Source organism: Phascolarctos cinereus, unplaced genomic scaffold (assembly GCF_003287225.1).
Source record: "Phascolarctos cinereus isolate Bilbo 61053 unplaced genomic scaffold, phaCin_HiC Scaffold_7;HRSCAF=346, whole genome shotgun sequence".
Lineage (NCBI taxonomy): Eukaryota > Metazoa > Chordata > Mammalia > Diprotodontia > Phascolarctidae > Phascolarctos > Phascolarctos cinereus.
The window spans coordinates 36,189,116-36,210,997 of record NW_027556180.1 but is presented as its reverse complement, the minus strand read 5'-3'; the positions used below and the strand labels follow the sequence as shown (position 1 = coordinate 36,210,997).

Genomic DNA, 21,882 nt, shown 5'->3' with positions numbered 1-21,882 from the left:
CCCAAACACAGCATTGGTGTTAAAGAAGGTAATCAACAGTGTCAAAGGCTGCAGGGATGCCAGGGACAATGACGACTGAGAAAAGGATTTGGACATTTGGAAATCACTGATAGCTTTGATGAGAATCTTTTTGTTGGAAGGATAAGGTTCGAAGCTAGATTTGTATTACTTCTTGCTACATATTTGAAATAAATATCCCTTTGTAAGAGCTTATCTGATGCTAAGTGGTCAAAGAAACTGGAGTGGAAGTGACTAGGTACCTACAAAGAGGGGATACTACCAATGGGGACTCAAGCCAACGGGAGAAAAGAAAGATTCCCCAATCTTTTCAGGGTACCAGAGAACCCTGCGGGGATAAAATATAATAAAGCTGACCCCACATTACACATGAATTTCCTATACAAATGAAATTGCAGGTTTAGTCCCTATCACTAAAACAATGATTATCACCATCATGATCAAATTCCAACCCATTGTCCATGCCATAATAATAATTGTTGTTGTTATTATTAATATTATTTTCCAGGCTACAAAACTTTAACAATTACTAAATATTTAGAAAGACACAACCCAATGGTTAGAATAATAAATCAGAATCCACTCACTTATAAACTAACAGATAACCAATTCCACCCAATGGTTAGAATAATAAATCAGAATTCACTCACTTATAAACTAACAGATAACCAATTCCTGTACTTAAAAAAATGAGCTTCAAAATATGCTTGAGAAATCCACCAAAAAAAAGCATATTTGAAAATATGGAGGGGCAGCTACATGGCACAGTGGATACAGCACTGGCCCTGAAGTCAGGAGGACCTGAGTTCAAATCTGGCCTCAAACCAAACACTTGACACCTACTAGCTGTGTGACCCTGAGCAAGTCACTTAACCCTAATTGCCTAATTGCCTAAAAAAAAAATTCCTAAGAGAATTTAAATTATGTAGGAATGTCATTTCTATAACCCTGTCTTCTGTTAGAGAAGTCCCAAGGATGCTTTTAGTGACCCTAGGAAAGATAAACTTATTATATCCCAACACACACACATGCCTATATGAACACATGTGAGCTTCTGTGTGTGTGTGTGTGTGTGTGTGTGTGTGTGTGTGTGTGTGTGTGTGTGTGTGTGTAGGAAGCTAAGTGGTCCAATGGATAGAACACTGGGCCTAGAATCAAAAAGACGAGAGTTCAGATGTGACCTCAGACACTTAGTAGCTGTGTGTCACTGGAAAAAGTTACTTAACACCTGCCTGCCTAAAACTGGAGAAGCAAATAGCAAAACATTTCAATATCTTTGCGTAGAAACCCCATGAACATTTGGTCCACAGGGTCACAAAGAGTCAGACAGTACTGAACAATAACAACATCTCTCTCTCTCTCTCTCTCTCTCTCTCTCTCTCTCTCTCTCTCTCTCTCTCTCTCTCATATATATATATATATATGTACATACATACATATACACACACATATACATATATACACATACACACATAAACATACACATGCATACATACATATGTCTGCATATATACATACATGTGTGTGCATATATACATATACCTATATACATGCATAAGCAATACACATAGTAATATTAGGTGCTAGATGGAACAGTGGATAGAGTGTTAAAACTACAGTCAGGAGACTTGAGCCTCAGTCAAATCTAGTCTAAATTACTTTTTAGCTATGTGACCCCAGGCAAGTCACTTAACCTCTGCCTGCCTAAGTTTTCTCATCTCTAAAATTGGGATAATAATAACATCTACTTCTTAGTATTGTGAGAATCAAGTGAGATAATATTTATAAAGGGCACATAGTAGGCACTATATAAATATTAGCTATTACTAATATAAAAAAGTAACTTGTCCTAGGACCATTCTAGTTAAAATTCATCAGATGACAAGAGAAGAATGAGCTGAAGGATGATGATGATGATGATGATGATGACAGCAACATTTGTACAGCACCTTAAGATTTCCAAGGCATTTTTAAACAATAGAGAAGTATGAAATTATATAGATACTCATTCCCTCGCCATCACTCTATAGAACAAAACTTCATGGGAAAAAAATAATAATAATTTAAGAAACTACCACTGAAAAAATAATACTCCTCCTACTCAGGTCCTTAGAAATATATCCCATTTATCATCTGAAGAAAGGGTTGATGTTTCCCTATCCTTTTACAGATTCTAGAAGGAAAAAAACACATATCCCTATGCACTTTGCCCTTGGAATGAACTTTTCAAAGCAGAAAAAATATGTGCTTCTTCAGGCTCCTCATAGCCACTCTACTATTTCTAAAGGCATTGCCCTAGTCCTGAAATATCTGCCCATTCCATATATTCTTTAAGCACAATCCACATTTTTTACTTCATTCTTGCTAACTAATGAAGATTGTCTCAGGACTTAGTGGGGTAACCAACATTAGAGATTTTCAAGAACACTCTAGATGAGTATTTGAAGATGATAAAATTTAGAGCTGGAAGGAACCTTAGAAACTCCCAAGTCTGATTCATTTTATTAATTAAAATAACAAAAGAGAGAGACAGAGTGAAAGACCAAAGTTTTGGTCCCCACAAAATATTAAACACCCTAATGGAAGGCATTTCGTGCAGTAGGTGACTTCACTGGAAACTTTATGGGAAGGCACTGACAAGAGCTGTATAGTGTGGACTACTGGGGGAGTAGCCCAGATGACAGAGTAAAGAAATCACTCAGCCAAGTTCTCTCAACATTCCCCTCCAAAGAATTGCATAATAATGCCTCAAATCAAATTCTGGAGCCAAAAAATAAAAGCTGAAAGTGAGATATTTTTGCCAACCAAAGACAACTTAAGAGGTCAGAAGTAGAGGTTTATGACACAGGTATGGAGATTGACATGGAGACCACGTGGATGAAACACCCGTGGTGGAACTTGGGGGTGGTGAGAGAAGCAACGGCAGCTTCAAGAGCTCTCCTGTCAGAAACAGTAAAGGGATCTGGCCGCTTAACAGGAAGAGATTATAGGGGACCCCTGTGCTAGCACTCGGTACAGGAACAGATGCAATTTGCAAAATTGACTGCCTATACCCACTTCTGGGTCACAGCTCCAGAGTGGAGAGGAGTGCTTTTGGTATATAGGGAGCAAGAGCCCTGAGGAGCAGTATCACTTTTGGCCCCAAGGGAACAGGGGCCTAGAGGAGCAATAAAGATTGGAATTCTAAGGGATTAAGGGCCTTTTCAAGGTAATAACCAGGTTGCAGACAAGGGGAACAGTGACTATGCCTCTTTTCAGATGACATCATCTTGGAAGCAGTGAAAATTTCCAAACACAAAGAACTAGCTCTGAAAACAGCAGCATAAAAAAAAAAAAATCTGAAACTTTAGACAGTGCTTCCTCCACTCTATGCTGGGAATAGAGTCCAACTTTAACATAAAGTTCAAAATCAAGAAACAGCATAGAAAAATGAGCAAAAACAAAATAGAGCATGATCATAAAAATCGACTTATGGTGACAGGAAAGATCAAGAACAAACTCAAAAGATAATGAAGTCAAAACAGTAACAAGCAAAGCCTCAAAGGAAAATGTATATTAGACAAAAGGCCAAGAAGAATTCCTGGAAGTGCTTTTTTTCCTCAAAATTAAATAAGAATGGTAGAAGAAAATTAGGTAAAAAATGAGAGTGAAGGAAGAAAATTATGAAAGGACAGTCAACAACTTGGTAAAACAGGACCAAAAACACTGAAGAAAATAACTCCTCAACAAAAAGAAAAAAAAAAAAGAACTGGCCAAATGGAAAAAGAGGTACAAAAGCTCATTGAAGAAAATAATTCCTTAAAAATTAGAATTGGGCAAATAGAAGGTAACAACCAGAAACAATCAAAGTCAAAAGAAAAAAAAAAGACGAGATATCTCTTTGAAAAACAACTGACATGGAAAATCAATCAAGAAGAGATCACTTAAAAATTGTTGGGCTACCCAAAAACCATAATAAGAAAGAGACTGGATCTCATATTCAAGAAATTACTAAGGAAAACTGACCTGCTATCCTAAAACCAGAGGATAAAATAGAAATGGAAAGAATCCAACAGTCACCTCCTGAAAGAGATCCAAAAATGAAAAATCTCAGGAATATCAAATCAAATTCCAGAGCTCCCAGGCCAAAGAAAAAACAATTCAAGGAGCTGGAAAGAAATCATTCAAATATCAGAGAGCCAGTAAGAATCACGCAAGATTTATCAACTTCAACCCTAAAGAAGTGGAGAGCTTGGAACAGATATTATAGAAGAGTACTGGAATTATAAGCAAGAATCACCTATCAAGCAGAACTGAGTATAATCCTTCAAAAAAGTACACATTTAACGACAGAGGACTTTCAAGCATTATTGAAGAAAAGACCAGAGCTGAAGATAAAAATATAACTTTTAAATAAGAAACTCAAGAGAAGCATGAAAAGTATACATGAAAGAGAAATCATAAGGGACTCAATAAGGAAAAATTTTATTTTTCTATATGGGAAGATAATACATCTAACTTCTAGAACTTTATCACTATTAGGGAAGTTAGAAGGATTTTATATAGAAAAAGGGAACAAGATTGAGTTGATTATGTTGAGATGATGTAAAAAAAATGGACAGGCAAGAAAAAGAGAAGAGAGAGAAAAGGGAAGGAAGAGGAAGAATGGGGAAAATTAGCTCAGCAAAAGAAGTACACAGAACAACTTTTATAGCAGAGGGATAAATGGTGGGGAGGAGGTGGGCAACACTGGAAACTCACATACAAAATGATTTGAAAAGGGAAAAATAGAAATATTTATTCAATCAAGTATAGAAATCCATCTTACCCAACAGGGAAGTAGGAGGGAAAGGAGATAAGATAGAAGGGAAGACTGATAACAAAGGCATTGGTCAGAAGCAAAACATACTTTAGAGAAGGGACAGGAGGAGGGAGAGATAGAAGATAACAGAACACAGGGAAATGCATAGTTAGTGATCATACCTATGAATGTGAGTGGGATGAACTTACCCATAAAAAGGAAGTGGATAGCAATGGATTAGAAACCAGAATTCAATAATATGTTGTTTACAAGAAACACACTTGAAACAGAAAGACACACAGAGATAAAATAAGAGGCTGGAATAGAAGATATAATGTAATATAATTAATATAATATAATATAATATAATATAATATAATATAATATAATATAACATAACATAACATAACATAACATAACATAACATAACATAACATAACATAACATAACATAACATAACATAACATAACATAATATAATATAATATAATATAATATAATATAATGTAATGTAATATAATATAACAATATAATGTACCATAGCATAAACATACACACACACAGACACACTTGAACTGAAGTAAAAAAGACAAGGGTAGCATCATGATCTCAGATAAAGCAAAATCAAAAATAAGTCCAATTGCAAAAGATAAGCAGGGAAATGTAATCTAGCTAAAAGGAACCATAGACAAGGAAGTAATACCAATATTAAACATATATGTACCAAATGGCAGAATATCTGAATCCTTAAAGAAAAACTTAAATGAGTTACAGAAGGAAATGATAAAACTGTACTAGTGGAAACCTCAATTTTTCCTTCTCAGAATTAGAAAATCTAACCATAAGATAAATAAGAAAATAAGGAAATGAATAAGATTTTAGAAAAATTAGATATAATAGACAATTAGAGAAAATTTATGGAAATAGAAAGCACTGTGCCTTTTCTCAAGTATACCTAGCACCTTCACAAAAACTGAACATTTTTATTAGGGCTTAAAAACCTCACTAACAAATGTAGAAAAGAAGAAATATTAAATGCATCGTTTTCAGACCATGGTGCAAAAAATTACACTTAATAAAGGACTATGGGAGAATAGATTAAGAGTTAATTGGAAACTAAATGATGTAATCATAGAGAATGAGTGGGCCAAAGAACAAATTATAGAAATGATCAATAATTTAGTTAAAAAGAATGACAACAATGAGACAACATTCCAAAATTTGTGGAATGCAGCCAAAGCAGCACATAAAGGAAATTTTATATCTGTATATATTTATATATTTTAAATCAGTAAAAGGAAGAGCATATCAATGACTTAGGTTGTTAACTGAAACAAAACAAAATTAGAGAAAGAAAAAAAAATTAAAATCTCAAATTAAATACCAAAATAGAAACAATGAAAACCAAAAGAGAAATGAATAAAATTAAAAGTAAAAAACACCACTAACTAATAAATAAAACTAGGAGTTGGTTTTATGAAATGGGCAATAAGGAAACAAAACTATCACCTTTTGCAGATGATATAATGGTACACTTTGAACATTCTACAAAATCAATTTTAAAACTCGCTGAATTATTTAATAACCTTAGCAAAGTAGTAGGATATCAAATAAATCTATGGAAATCATCAGCATTTCTATATACTAACAAGAAAACTCAGCAGAAAGAGAAAGAGAAATTTCATTTAAAGTAACTGCACACAATATAAAATATTGGCTAGTCTACGTGTCAAGAGAAACCCAGGGACTATATGAACACAATTAAAAAATACCATTCACACAAATAAAAACAGCTCTAAACAATTAGAGATATATTAATTGCTTATGGGTAAACTGAGCCAATATAATAAAAATGACATTTCTACTTAAGTTAATTTACCTACTCAATTTCATACCAATAAACCTACCAAAGAATTACATGTTCAGTGTAATTATCTATAATTTGATTTGGAATTTGTCATAGGATGATGCTTGGATTGTATATAACTAAGACTATTTGTTTATATGCCTGTCAATCACAAATAGCTATAGAAAGTACTGTCTCTCAAATTTTCCAAGAGCACTTTGTCTGAATCTCTCTTTTGCTACTATCACTTACCACTTTGTATTGTACTTATCTATACCCCTAACACACCCCATTAAGTGGAATGAAACCCAAGGGCAGGAATTGTCCTTTCTTTTCTCATATATCCAATGCCTGGGCACACAGTAGGTTTAAAAAGAAAAAAAAAGTTGCTGAACATATGGATGCTTCATGGATGTCAGGCGACTTACAGTCCTTTTATGTTGGAAGAATTTCCACTGAATACTGAAAGCCTAGTTTAAAGACAATTCTTGCTTTTGTGGTTTAAATAAGAAATTAAATAGGAATGGATTTGCTATGAAATGTAGCTTTACTCTTCTGATGAAAAAAATGGCTTGGGCATGATAGCATCAGTTCTGATAGAGTTGATCACAATAATCTCTTTGGTAATTAGGGGACTACTTAGAATTGAGCAGGTCTAAGAATGTAATTAAATGGTTGCATAAAGCATTTTGACTCTATAGTTCTGAATACTGATTTTGCCCTCTGCATGCCTCATATGAGGATTAAGTGTAAAAATGTCTGCTACACCACTTTGGGACTGAAAACCACATGGAGAGGTCCAGATACATGAATTATAATTCTACGGAAAAACTCATCCAGAACACTTCTGACCATTCTATTTGTAGAACTGATTTTATGATATAAAGGAGACTGGTCTCAGAATCAGGACATCTGGATTCTTGTCTTAAATCTGCCTACTTGTTTTCCTATGTCACCTTGGCAAATTTCCTAACTTCTCTTCATGTAAGTTTTTTCTTCTATAAAATGAAGGGTTCAGGAAATGGGATCTCAAAAGTCTCTTCCGGCTCTAAAATGCTATGATTCTATAAGGTATTTGTTAACTGTAGCATGCCATGAGATTCTCCCCCAGCATTTAACTTGTCTCTAATTTTTCAATTAGAGGACACGGGTAATGGGGCATGCTAATTTAGCATAAGAACCATTTATATTAAAATGTGATCTTGGTTTTAAAACTACTGTGAAGACATTAATCTCATTACCTCAGGATGTTGACTCTCAAAATAGTTATAATGGTAGTCAAAGTCTCTATACCCTACTTTCCAAAGACCTGTACATTATTTGACCTAAAGTCATCCAGTTCAGATTGAAATTTCTGAAGCCTGGGCTGCTAAAAATGAAGATTAAAATAAAACAGAAATATTCAGATTTAATCTATCCTTCACGTGACTTCTCTATTCTCTTGATTTATGGGAATGTAAACTTGATTAGCAGAATTTCTTGTATGTGTTTTCATGGAGAAGTTCCATGTTTTGGTAGCTCAGAAAGGCTCCATTATGACGAAGTGTCCAGGCCAGACATACACCCACTCCTTTACTCCTCTATTCCATTTTTCTTCTATCTTCCTGTCCTTTTTCAGCAACTTTGTATGTGTATAGACAATAAGCATCCTGAAGGCAGATACTGTAATTTTGCTGTTACTTGTGTCTCTAGTGTTTAGAACAGCATATAATAAGAGCATAATAAGTGCTTTCTGTCTTGTCGGTCTTTTAATGGCACCCTTCAATGAGGACACATATGCTTGGAGAAGTTGGTTTAAGTTAGAGAAAATTATCAAAATGGAAAAAAAGCAGTAGGAGAGCATGGAATGAGAGAGACAGAGAAACAGAAAGGCAGAGGCAGACAGAATGCAAGAGATAGTTTTGATGAAGTATTACTATAGATCTCATGTTAGTCCTGTTTGTAACTGGTCAGGTTTTTACTGAGGGAAGAGGGGCAGACAAAACGGAAACAGAAGAGTGAACAGTCAAATCAAAACAATAGGAAATAAAAGCATGATGAAGTGAGCTGAATTGGAAGGAAAGAGGCTGTTTTAATGAAGAATGAAAGGGGCTGGGGTGGGGGGAGAGCAAATACAAATATAAGACATTGCTTTCACACTTGTTTTAATAATTTATAAGAACTATAGCTTCTTTAGCATCAACATCAACAATGAGATCAATAGAGTAAATATTATTGGCCCAACCTCAACCAAATTGAGTAAATATTATGGGCAAATTGAAATTCTAAGCTAATGTATACCTCAAAGAGACCATGCAGTGATTAAAAATGAAGTATTATCAAACACAGAGTAGTTCTACTGTCCACACAGTCAGCACTAACTTTATCAACTCATGGAACAGCTACCTGTGCATGGTCTAAAATCACATTCTGAGGTTTTCTGCAATAATTTAGTGACCTCTTTAAATTGTTGTTCAGTTGTTTTAGTCGTGTCCAACTTTTCATGACCCCATTTGGCCTTTTCTTGGCAAAGATACTGGAACGGCTTGCCATTTCCTCTCCAGTTCATTTTACAGATGAGGAAACTGAGGCAAACAGGGTTAAGTGACTTGCCCAGGGTCATACAGCTAGTAAGTGTCTGAGGCCAGATCTGAACTCAGTAAGATAAGTCTTCATTACTTCAGGCCCAGAATTCTATCCTTTGTACGACCTCACAACCTGACAAAACTCTTTAAACATGATACAGTAATTTAGCAAAAATCATTTCAACCACTGACATTTTTAAATCACTTCAAAACACAGAACATTATAGATATCTGACAATGTATTATCTTTTACTCTAGTGTTTCTCTTCCTACCCTTCAAAACCAATGGAAAATATTATTAATACTTCGTGAAAATAAAAAGTGAAGACTAAATGATCAATCACTGCATAAATTACAGTGTGTTTCTATAAGCATGTATACATGCATACATATATACATATCGATGAGTATTTGTTTATGTGTTTATGTGTAGGAGGCACTAGGGCACTAAAAAAAACATTCTGTGTTCATGAAGTTGATGAAATATTCTTTTTCCATTGGCGGCACATCCAGAGCCCCTAGGGTCTTTGAAACCACCAGCCTGGGACAGTTTCTGTTTCTGTCTCTGTCTTTCCAATGGTGCACAGGGAGTAGATGACTCACTGATTATCACCATTTAGTAATTGAGGTCAGGCCTAAAGCCACCTTCCCCTTCTCTCAGGCCCTGGGGTACCAATAAACTTGGGGTTTTGTTCTTGTTTTTTTTTTATCATTTTCAGATCTAGGTGCAGGGAGTGGAGTCCCAGACTTAAGTTATGTCAAACATACAGCCACAGGATGACAGGCCAAATGCTTCAATTAGTCCAACAGAAAAGTCCTGACAAGCAGAATCTCAAAAAGCAAGCTTACAGGAGCTTTGGACTTGGAACTTGGTGGGATTAATGCTATATAGGAAGGAACACTACATATGAAGCTAAGTAGTTAAACAGAACTGGCATTTTTGGGGCCCCTAAAATTAGGGAGTTGAACCATTGACAGAAATGAAAGACTCCCCCAAAAACCTAAGCATACCAAAGATCCCTGAAGGAAAAGTGAAATGTAACATAACTGTTCTTTAGGCAGAGGGGAATAAATTAGTCACAGTTGCACATACTTTTATTTTATCCATAAATGAGTATCTTTATATATACAAGAAAAATTTATGAATATTATTTGCATTGTGGTGGTAAAAATATTTATCTAAGGAATTTTAGGTGAATAAAGAATCTGAAAATTAGTATTGTAAATTATATACCTTATTTTAAATCTATAATAAAGTTTAGTATTTTACTAAAGTGACTAGATAGATGTTGCTTAAAATGAAAATATTCTGTCAACCATTAAATCTAAAATGAAGACGCATTTAGGATGAAAAAATCATTGGTTAAGCACTAGAAGGGCCCTGAGAAGCCATCTATTCTAATGCCCTCATTTTACAGATGAGGAACTTGAGGTTTAGGAACGTGAAGTGAGTTGTCCAAGGTGACAAAGGTAGGAAAAAACAGAGGCAGAATTTTAACACAGGTCCTTTGACTCCTTATCTTTTTTTTTCCCCACTGTATACATTCCCTCCTCCTCAAGAGGCCATTTTACTGGGGCCCTTGAATTTTACAAAGACTAAATTAAACTGAAAGCATTGTGGGTATGCTGCATTCTACAGCTGTTCTCCACTCAGCAGCAAGAGCCCTGAAGGTGCTGTGGGGCAGCGATGGAGAATGGCAGCAAAGTAGGAGGCCCACTGTGGTGAACCCAAATTGGGACAAGACACTCACCACTCATGTTCGCAGTCACTCCTCTGAGACGACTGGTAGCCTGATGAAAGCAAATTCAAATACAGTGGGGAAATACTCTCAAACTCCCAAACATTCCTAGTTGTTCCCATGTTCTAGCTATGCCCTGATTTCCCTCTATCCTCCCAGCACCATGGTGCAGTGGACACAGCACTGGGACTGCTGTCGGGAAGACCTGAGTTCAAATCTGGCATCAGACACGTACTAGCTGTGTGGCCCTGGAGCCAGTTACTCGACCTCTTTCAGCCCTCAGTTTCCTCACTATAAAATGAGGATAATAATAACACCTATCTCAAAGGGTCGCCGTGATGATGAAATGAGACAATACTTGTAAAGTGCAGCGTACAGTGGACAGTAAGAGGACTATGTGCTACCAAGCACACGGTAGGTGCTTAATGCCTGTTCCTTTCCTCTTCCTCCATGTAATCTCTGAATACCGCAAACTTGAAGCAGTGAGTTTGCTGAAAACATTCCTGTTCATTCTATCCCTTTAAGTACTCTAGTTACTACAAACCCCAAGCAGAAGCAAGCATACCACCAGCTGTTCATATGGTCCAGTGGTCTACCATAACCAGAGGATGAATCAGCATGCAGGATGCTTGCACAGAGTACTAACTGAGCTCTCTCATCTCCAGATGAGCTGTGGTTCTTCAACTATGATAACAGACACAAAGCTTCCCCTGACTTGCTTCCAATGCAAAATGGTAGATGGAGGAAGGTCACATGGCCCTCACTGCAGACGACAACCAATGGTGAAGCAACAATTATTCACTACATAGAACCTTCATCTCAGGGTCTGCCGATCACAACTCTTCAAGCATACTATGTCATGTACCTGGGGAGGAAGGACTGCAACGTGTGAACATTACACCCTACTCGTCTTCATACTTCCTTAAAATAACCTATTCTTGGTCCTTTGTGAATTGGTAATGAGAGGAAATTTCAGCTGCTTATTCATCTATGTTGCTACTTTCGTGACCTACAAATCTGAGTTTTCCACTTCATGCTACAGTAGCAAGATTGAAGAAAGGAAACACGTCCATTAATACTGTTGATGCATTCTGAGCACATACAATATTCCCTCTCAAACACAAGCTCTCAGACACGTGGTGGCACCTGTCATCTTCTTTCGAATAATAATCTGTCTGAGAGAGGGATGGGAAAGAGAACATCTTCACAGCAGAGATAAACAAACCTACAGTAAACTCCTTTCATTGGCACCAAATCTGACAGTCTTATTTATGAGTGGCTTCAGGACATAGTGTGGAACCAAGAGACGTTGTTGTCATCAGCTTTTTCTTGTAATAGGCTATCCTGCATACTTTGGCATCACACTCAATAGCTTTTGAATTGGCATTTGGACAACAAAATGTTTTCATTCACAACCTTGATGCTCTTTTTAACCTTCCTCTTGCTTAAAAATATATAATGATTCTTAATCTCAACGTTGTACATCATCAAGAAATCTCATCTCCAAAGCTGTGAAAACATCTGCTGTCAGGAAAGTAAAAATGATGCCCTCTTTCTAGTACCTGCGGTAGAAGCACGAGAATAACTGTGTGAGACACTGTCTTCCTCCTCTCAAAATAATTACGGCTCTCTAGAATTCAGCATCTGTGCTGCCAGATGTTACTGTCAAATACGTAAGCAATGGGCTTGAGCGCTACATAAACCTGGCTCACTTCCAAGACTCTTTGAATAAAAAGCAAAGGCAAGTGGTTTAGAGTCCGAGATTGTAAGCACCACACCATAGTAATCCTGTTACATAGAGAGAGAATGGCTTCCACTAATGACAGGTTGAGTCTGCTCAGGTTCAAACGACTACTTCGGTTGCTGCTGACGGACATGTCTACAACTGCATTCAGTGATAAGGGGATAGAAGCTCTCATATTTAATATTACTAATAAAAAAGGAAAGAAAATGTTATGAACAAAAAGTGTCACAATTTCCCTTTCTAATAAAGAAGTGTATCCTGCTACCATGGAAATGAATGATTCCATTTTGTAAGATTGTGAGGAAAATAATTTAAAGAAGAGATATAATGTTACTCCAATAGGCAGGTGATGCGTTAATACCACAAAGTAGATGGGTGTGCAGAAGACAAGGAATGTTAATCAATTATACGTCACTTCAATTTAATGATGGATTTTTCTTGCCTTACCAGAAAACTCACCATAATAAGATATTAGCAGATCTGCCAGGATATTAATGGCAAAGACATGGTTTAAGATGAATTTTTACCCGAGAATTCAAATGGAAACTAATAATGAACTATGTTATGGATGGAATACATGTAAATAAGTAAACTAAATGATACGAGATTTGGAAGACATAAAGATTGGTCACTGGCTAATTGAATACACCTGGCCAAGTTACTGAACCCCTCTATGACTCAGTTTTCTTGTCTACATAAAGAGCAAATTAAATAAACCATAAACTTGCATAAATCTGAATGACTGCTATTATTCCATAATTTGGATTACTGCCTTTCATTCTATCTTATGGAAAAAGTGTATGTCTACATGACACCATCATATCACATTAAAATGATTGAAAAGCATTATTCAGTTCTTCAGGGGGGAAAATCTGATTGTTCAGTATTCTAAATGTATTTTCATCATGTAATTATAGAATAAAATAAAGGCTAAACAGAGGGTAAGATTAGCTCTTGGTCATTTTCATTTCATGTCAGATCCTATCCAGGTCAAATTTAGACCTTACATATACAAACAAAAGACCTGGATGGAATAGTGTGATTCAAATTAAGAATTATTTCTTAATAATTCTTGCCTACACTAGCTGAATGACCCTGGGTAAGTCACTTAACCCTATTCCTAGCCAAAATAAATAAATAATAATTCTTGCCTACTATTTGCAAGGGCTATGCCAAGTGCTGGGAATGGTATAGAAATTAAATGTTTGTCCATAGATTTTTTTAAATTTTATTTCACTTATGTATACACAGAAGGGTAAAGATAAGGCAATCTGAGCAAAGATAAAACATTCACCACCTGGTGATCAAAGAAGGCTTCCCCTAGGTGGCATCACACATGCTGAAGCTTAAAGGAAGTTGGGGATGCTAAAAGGCAGGGGTGAGGGTGTCCCAAGCCAAGTCTATACATACAGTGGGAAGGCAATGGCAATGGTTATGGGAGGGAATGTCAGTTAATCTGGCATATAAAATTTGCTAAAGAGAATAATGTGAAATAGGTCTAAAAAGGTGGGTAGAAGCAAGACTATGGAGGGTCTTAAACACTAAGGAATACTTAGGAGTTTGCATTTTGAGGGCAATAGGAAATCATTGCATTTTCTTGGGCATGAGAGTGAAACAGTCAAACCCATCATCATCTTCATCTTCATTCAGCTGTCATCATCACTTTATAGATGAAGTAACTGAGCCTAAGTGACTGGATAAATCACTTGCCAAGAGTCAATCAAATACTTTAAGGACCTAAGAAAGGATATGAAATCAGTTTGCCCCAACTCAAAGTTTTACTTGACATTGACAGGGGAGAGATGAGAGATATTGCAGAAACTTGGCAAATGACTGGTCAAAGCATGGTGATTCCAAATTTATAAATCTGATAATTTACCCATCTCTTCATCATCAATTAAGTAACAACTATAGTGCAAGTGGATAGAGTTTGGGGCCTGGAGTAAGAGAGACTAGAGTTCAAATTTCGCCTCAGATATTACTAGCTGTGGGACCCTGGGCAGGTCACTTAACATTCATTTGCCTTAATTTCTTCAGCTACAAAATGGGAATAATAATAGCACCTACAATCCAGGGTTGTTATAAGGATCAAATAAGATTTTAGATAGAAAGATATAGATGTACAAAAATTAAATATTTATAAAATGTTTGGCCTAGTGCATGATGTTGGATACTGGGTGTATAATAAATGATTGTTTTCTTCTTTCCCTTCTGAGATGCCCCAGACACCAAAGGTAAGACAAATGCAGTTGCTGATCATTTTTTTCTGTCAGACCCCATTTTCCTGAAGTCTGACAGTCAGTATGGCAACTATCTATGTTCATGTACTTCTGCAACCTCCTATTTCAGGGGCGGGGAAGGGCCACATGTGGCCTTCTAGGTCCTCAAGTGTGTAGACTATCCCATCATACATGTTTTGGTTCTTTCATTACTCATCATCAATACCACCAAGAGACAGAAATAGGGGGGCAAGAGTGGGAAACTCAAAAACATCAAATTTTGGATGCACTGGCAATTCTAGTAAGGTTTGATGGGGGGAGGGAAGGAGTAAAGGGAAGAATGTTTCAGCCAATGTCTAAAACGAGGTCATATCTCCCTTATTCTCTGTAGGCCTACCCTGCATATTGAGGGGTCTGGGATCAGCTATCCATGAGGATTGAAAGCTGACGTGAAGTTTTAATTCTGGAATTGAACAAATTATTCCATATGAACATATTATTTAAGTAACAGACATACAAATCCTCAATTTTAAATTCAAGTCAGTGAGGAATAAGAAGTCAATAGAGAGACTTCAGCATTGGTGAGATTTTTCACTATCCCATGAGAACTGTGGATCATACTTATTACTACAACCCAAGTGTGTTGCAATTTCTACAATGATGATATGGATGAAGGTACAAACAGAGAATTACATTAATCCAATCTGTATGCAACAAAGACATAGAAAACAATTTCCACATCCACTGGAGTCATCCAGGACTTGATTCAAGCTACATTTCTGAGATGATAAGAAGTAGGTTTAATAGCGTCTTTAGTAGATTTGTCAAAAGCTAGTGTGGGCTTGTAACATTTCCAAATCCTTCATGGAAGTGGGAAGTATTGTTCTAGAGTCTCACTGGGAAATTTTAAAAGAAGATTCCAATGATATAATTAAGCCTTGAACAATTATTTCCAACAAAATTAAATTATCATAATATTTAGATCTCAGAGGATTCTTATAGGTCTTTTAGTCCAATCTCCTGCATTTTACAAGTAAGGACACTGAGGCACATAAAGAATATGAAGCTTGCCCAAGATCCCAGAGATACAAAATTTTATATATAACACAGACTAAATAATCTAAAGGCAGTAATATTACTATAGATATAGGACAGGGAAAACGCTACAGAATATTATTTAAAAGATGTACTATAAAAATCTACTACTACAATTATCTCAAAATTGAAGTGTCACTATCGATAGACTCTAGTTAAAAATAAATAGCTTTTCTGTGAAGCCAGTCACAAAGCAAATGTGAGAGGTTGGCATCCTTGAGTCCTCTAAGCTATGGGATATGGAGGTGGGCAGAGTGGGGTGGGAGGGATAAGGCTTTAGAATGTTGATAGCTTCTTAATGGAAGTTTTATGGGGAAATATGAGTAAGAACTGTGCAAAATGAGAGGGTATAAAAGGATTATGATTAGTAGACTCCCCAACACCCACAAAATTATAAGCAATAATATCTATCATGGAGGGTTTCAAGGTTTTCAATGTACCTTACATATATTATTTCATTCTTTTTTTTTTCTCAAAACAATCCCAGGAGGTAAGTGCTATTATTATTCCCATTATACAGATGAGAAAGCTGAGAATGAGAGAGATCAAATAAAATGCCTAGGAACAAACATCTAGTGTCTGGCATTCAAATTCAGTTCTACGTACCTCTAATTCTAGCACTCCAGAAACTATACCAAGCTAACTAATTTATATCCTCTAGGAGTAGCGGGCTGGCATAAAAGGGGATTCCCACTGCTGTAAGTATAAAATACATACCTTCTGTAGTCCCTGGCCTTGAGAAGCTTATCTAATGGTAGAGGGAAGAGAAACATACATTAGGAGGACAGACACTAAAAAAATACATATAAAAAGTTGAATGTGATACAATATTAATAGTTATAAAACAACTGATAAGACAGAATCAAGAACAGTCAAACACAGAGAGATTTCACAAGTCTTCACAGGGTACCTCTGTGGTGAGTACAGTTTGGAAAAACAGAGGACAGGATTGAAAGAAGTTAATCCAGGCCAAGAAAAAGAGTCCTTCCTTCCTTTTTCTTTCTTTTTTTTTCCCCAGAAGCCAGAAGAAACATATTCAATGTACTAGTCAAGCTGCTTTACTGATAATTAAGTAAAATGAGAATAAAATTTGTAAAGGACTTTGAAGCTAGATGAGGAGGAGGAGGAGGAGGAGGAGGAGGACAGTGGAATAAGAGTTCAGTCAATAGGTATGTATAAAATATCTACTATGGTTCAAACACAGTCCTAGGCTCTGGGATACCAGTACAAATAATGAAGCAGTGCCTCCTCTCACAACGAGCTTACATTCTGGCTGTTAGGAGGTGAAAAGGTAGATGGTTTTTAAGTATATCCAGTGTCCCAAAAGTTTCGATGCAGTTTTAAACTAGTTGCACCAAGACTTTTGGGACACACTCATTGGGCCGGGGTTGATAAAGCAGAATGAAATGGTAAGAAGCCCCCCCCCGGGCCTGGCGTGGAGCCATCCAGGGTGTCTGGGCCAGGGCCTGCCATGTGCCTGGTGTGCACAGGCGATGGGGGGGGGGGGGAAACCTGGGCCTCAGTTTCCACATGGTAGAAAGCGTGGTGGGGCTGCAGGGTGCCTGGGTCCAAGCTCCCACCATGTGGACAACACGCATCCCAATCCCTCTGCTCCCCACCTCCTGCCCAGGCCTGGGGACCGCCTGGCTCAGGCCTTCTCATCCCTCCCTCCTGGGGTCTGCGCCAACGACAGCCTGCCTCAGGAGAGGACAAGCAGAGGCCCAAGCCACCCAAGGTGGGGGAGGCAGACAGCTATGAGGCAAGGAGACAGTGCACAAGTCGTAGGCCCGCGCTCTCACCCTGTAAGGAGAAGGCCACCAGGAGAGGGGCCGAGTCCTAGCAGAGGCCACATGTGAGCTCTGATTGGCTGGGGGGGGCTGGACATGAGCTCTGATTGGTTGGAGCATCACAGCGGGCCATGTCCTAACAGACCGCTGGGTAGGCCTTGTGGCTAACTTTGTCCTGGTCCTCTCTGGCCCCTCCTCCAAGCCAGGGTGGAGCAGTGGCATTGAATGGCCAGAGCGCACCTGAGCGGCAGCCTGAGGCCTATGCAAGGGCAGCTGTCACCAATGCGCACAACGGACAGAGCATGTACATATGGGGGCAGCCACCAGCTGCCTTATCACCAGAAATTCTAGTTTCTTGTGCTGTAACACCAGCCTGATATGGCTGCAGATGGGGCTTTTAATTTGAATCCTGCTCAGGCGTATGGTGGGTGGCTGTGATTGGCTAGATGGACGAGGCTGTGATTGGCCAGACTCGCTGCTCCAGCCTGCACTGTTACTAGGGTAATCCTCCTGCCCTGGGCGTGGCTGCATCTGGGCGCGGTGGGCGGCTGCATTCTGTGCAGCCATTGGCTCTCGTTCCTCTCCGGGCCTGCGCAGTGGTGTCCGTGGGCATTGAGGAGCGCTATGCGCCTGCGTGGCTGTGGCAGTCTCAGCAGCCGTTGGTGGGAGCAGGTCGTGAGATGCGTGTGCAGGTGGTCGTCGAGGCCTAGGGTTCTGTGTGGTCGGAGAAGCGGCCTAGTCACCCCAGGGGTAGCTGCAGCTGTGCAGGTTACGATGTCACCCAAGGTCTCCAGGAAGAGCCGGCCGCAGACCCAGGCTGGGGCCCCGAAGGCACAGTTCCAGGCCGGCCAGCGGCTGCTATGCCTGCACAGCTCCCTGCTCTACGAGGCCAAGTGCGTGCGGGTGGCTGAGGCGGCGGCCAAGCCCGAGGCAGAGAGGGAGGCTGGCTCCGTGATGTACCTGATCCACTACGCGGGCTGGAACAAGAACTGGGACGAGTGGGTCCCCGAGAGCCGGTTGCTCGAGTACTCGGAGGCCAACCTGGCCCGGCAGAGCGAGCTGCTCAGGGCACACCAGGAGCAGCGGGCCGAGGCCAAGGCGCGAGGGGGGCTCCGGGGCCGCAAGATCCCAGGGCCGGGCCTGCAGCAGAAAAACGGGGGGAGGGCCAGAAAGGATCCCCAGGAGGCCCCGGGGACGGCAGAGGGCGGCAGCGCCGGCGGAGGGGGCGCAGGCAGCAGCATCGAGCCCCCGCAGCCCCCTCGGAAGAAGAGGGCCCCCGTGGACCCCACGGTGGAGAGCGAGGAAGCAGCCAGGAGCAGGGCCGAGGTCAAAGTGGAGATCCCCGAAGAGCTGAAGCCGTGGCTCGTGGATGACTGGGACCTGGTCACCAAGCAAAACCAGCTGTTCTGCCTTCCTGCCCGGATGACCGTGGACTCCATTCTGGAGGAGTACGCCCGCTCCAAGGCACTGACCAGAAACGGAGACGAGAATGCCTGCGCTGTTGTGGAAGTTGTGGCCGGGATCAGAGAGTACTTCAATGTGATGCTGGGCACTCAGCTGCTTTACAGATTCGAGAGGCCGCAGTATGCCGAAATCCTAGCTGAGCACCCCAGCATCGCCATGTCTCAGGTCTATGGGGCCCCGCATCTGCTGCGCCTTTTCGTGAGAATGGGCGGAATGCTAGCCTGTACCCCTCTGGACGATGGGAGCCTTGGGTTATTGTTAAGCCATTTGCATGATTTCTTAAACTACTTAGCGGAAAATTTCAGTGCGTTGTTCAGTGCCAGTGACTACGGGGTTGCCCCTCCGGAGTATCATAGAAAAGCTGCCTGAGAGGGTGACGTGCTCTGTTCTGTCCAGATGTCTTCCAGAAAGATGTTTTGTTCTCAATCCTTCTCTCACACAGGTGATATCCTTTACAACTGCGTTTGTGTAGAATAGGACCTGTGTGTGTCTCCCAATTACTCTTGTTTTGTGTGAAACAACAAGTGAAGAGCATTTCAGCCCCATTTCAGAATTGCTAGCAGTGGATGGAACAGTGGACACAGCAATAACACATTTTCAGTTGTTTAAATGGATAGTTGACAAAGTTGCTTGAATTCTGATGGTTCCATTCCTTTGATGGTGTTAATGTTAAGTGACAAAGCACTCCAATTAGCATATATAGCCAGAAGATAGAGAGAGAGAGAGAGAGAGAGAGAGAGAGAGAGAGATAGATAGATATAGATAGATATAGATAGACAGATAGATATAGATAGATAGATAGATATAGATAGATAGACAGATAGATATAGATAGATATAGATAGATAGACAGATAGATATAGATAGATAGATATAGATAGATAGACAGATAGATAGATATAGATAGATAGACAGATAGATATATAGATAGATATAGACAGATATCTCAATCATTTGTATTGATTGGGGGGTTTTTTGGTACTTCATGTAAACAGCTGTTTATTGAAACTCGACTGTACTGTACCACGGGCATTTTGTCTTTTTGCCCAGATTGTTTAAAATTTTGAATTTTTGTTTTTATATTTCTAGTTTAATGATACTTTTACTATAATAAAAGAAATACATTGTTGGGTAACTTGCTTTGTGGGAAAGTTGATCTTTCAGCAATTATTTTAAAAATCTTAGGTACTTTTATTTTCAAGGGGAAAATACTCAAAATAAAGAGATGCTATAAGATAAAAGGTTGGCGATGGTCCTGATTTTCAAAAAGAATCTTTAAACTTCAGGCCAGTGAACTTCACTTTTAGTTCCTAATGAAATTCCATAATGCGATATAAAAATAAGATTAGTATTACTAACTATTAATAATACAATGATAATAAAGTAGTTATTGATGGAATCATTTCTGATGATGATAAGCTACTTTGGGTTTATCAAGAGGATGTCACACCCAACTACGTGTCCATTTTTGACAGTATCTGTTTAGGTAAAACAAGGGAAAGCCAAAAACTTGATTTATACCAAGCATTTGATTAAACTTCTCACGAGACCTTTACCATTTGGGATGTTCATTTAATGTTTTTTCAGAACTGATTTAATTATTTGAAGCCTAGAGGGATGTCTCTAAGAGAGTAGCCCTAGAAAGCCATCCTCAACTCTGTTCAACATTTTATAGCACCTATTTGGATAAAGGCAGCACGCTTATCAAATCTGCAGGTTGTGCAAAGTTAGGAAAGACTGCTGACTGAATGACAAACTCGAGGCCAAAAAAGATGTGGGGTTAGGATGATGAGCTAAATTCTGATCAAATTAAACAGTGAAAAATGTGGAGTCCTTTGCACAAATTCAAAACACACGTGCTCAAGAACTAAATGAGGAAGAAGTAGCCAAGCAACACGAACATATGAAAATAGCATTGTGGGGACTACACGCTGGACACGTTAATGTGATAACAGAAGCTATCCTAAAAGCTAATGACTTTTTAGGCTCTATTACTAGAAGCAGCTTTCAGGACAAAGGAAGTCATTGTTCTGCTGTTCTCTACCTTTTAGTACTAGTGTCCAGGTCTAAGTGTCATATTTTAGCAAGGACATTGAGTTAATAGAGCATATCCAAAGGAGTGGTAATAGAATTTGAAACCCTGGCATGTAAGGAATCAGTTGCCTGTAGGCATTGGGAATGTTTAAGCAGAAGACTGACATAGAGGTAGGGATGGGCAGCAGGGCATGCTGGCAGGATATGACAGCAAATTTCTGGCAGAGATGGGAACAGTGTGTGGAAGTTTCAGTGACAAATTTCAGCTTGAAAGAAGGAAAAAAAACATTTGGGCAAGAATGAAATGGGCTGTCTTGAGAAGCGATGAGTACAACAGCTCTACTGGATCCTATCAAGTAAAGATTGAACTAATTGATTTCTGACATTCCTTCCAGTTCTAAGATTTTATGTATTTTAAGGAATATTCTACTGTGTTCAACTTAGAATTCATCAGTCCACATCCCTTCCTAAGCTCCAGGTTGTTTCAAACTTGCTGGTATCTTAAACGCAGCATGGAGGGTTTAGAGTTCAGAATTAACTCTGGCTTGTAACAGTGAATTAGGGCTGTTTATCCTTGTTTTATGTATCTTTTGA

The 21,882-nt window shown here is 38.9% G+C and overlaps 1 protein-coding gene and 1 pseudogene across 4 annotated transcripts in view; one reads left to right on the top strand and one right to left on the bottom strand.

Annotated features, from left to right (window-relative positions):
• NAALADL2 (N-acetylated alpha-linked acidic dipeptidase like 2) overlaps positions 1 to 21,882 on the bottom strand; it is a 1,446,698-nt gene that overhangs the window by 692,279 nt on the left and 732,537 nt on the right. The gene's annotated exons all lie outside the window — the stretch shown is intronic.
• Positions 18,381 to 19,981, top strand: LOC110204341 (mortality factor 4-like protein 1 pseudogene; annotated as a pseudogene).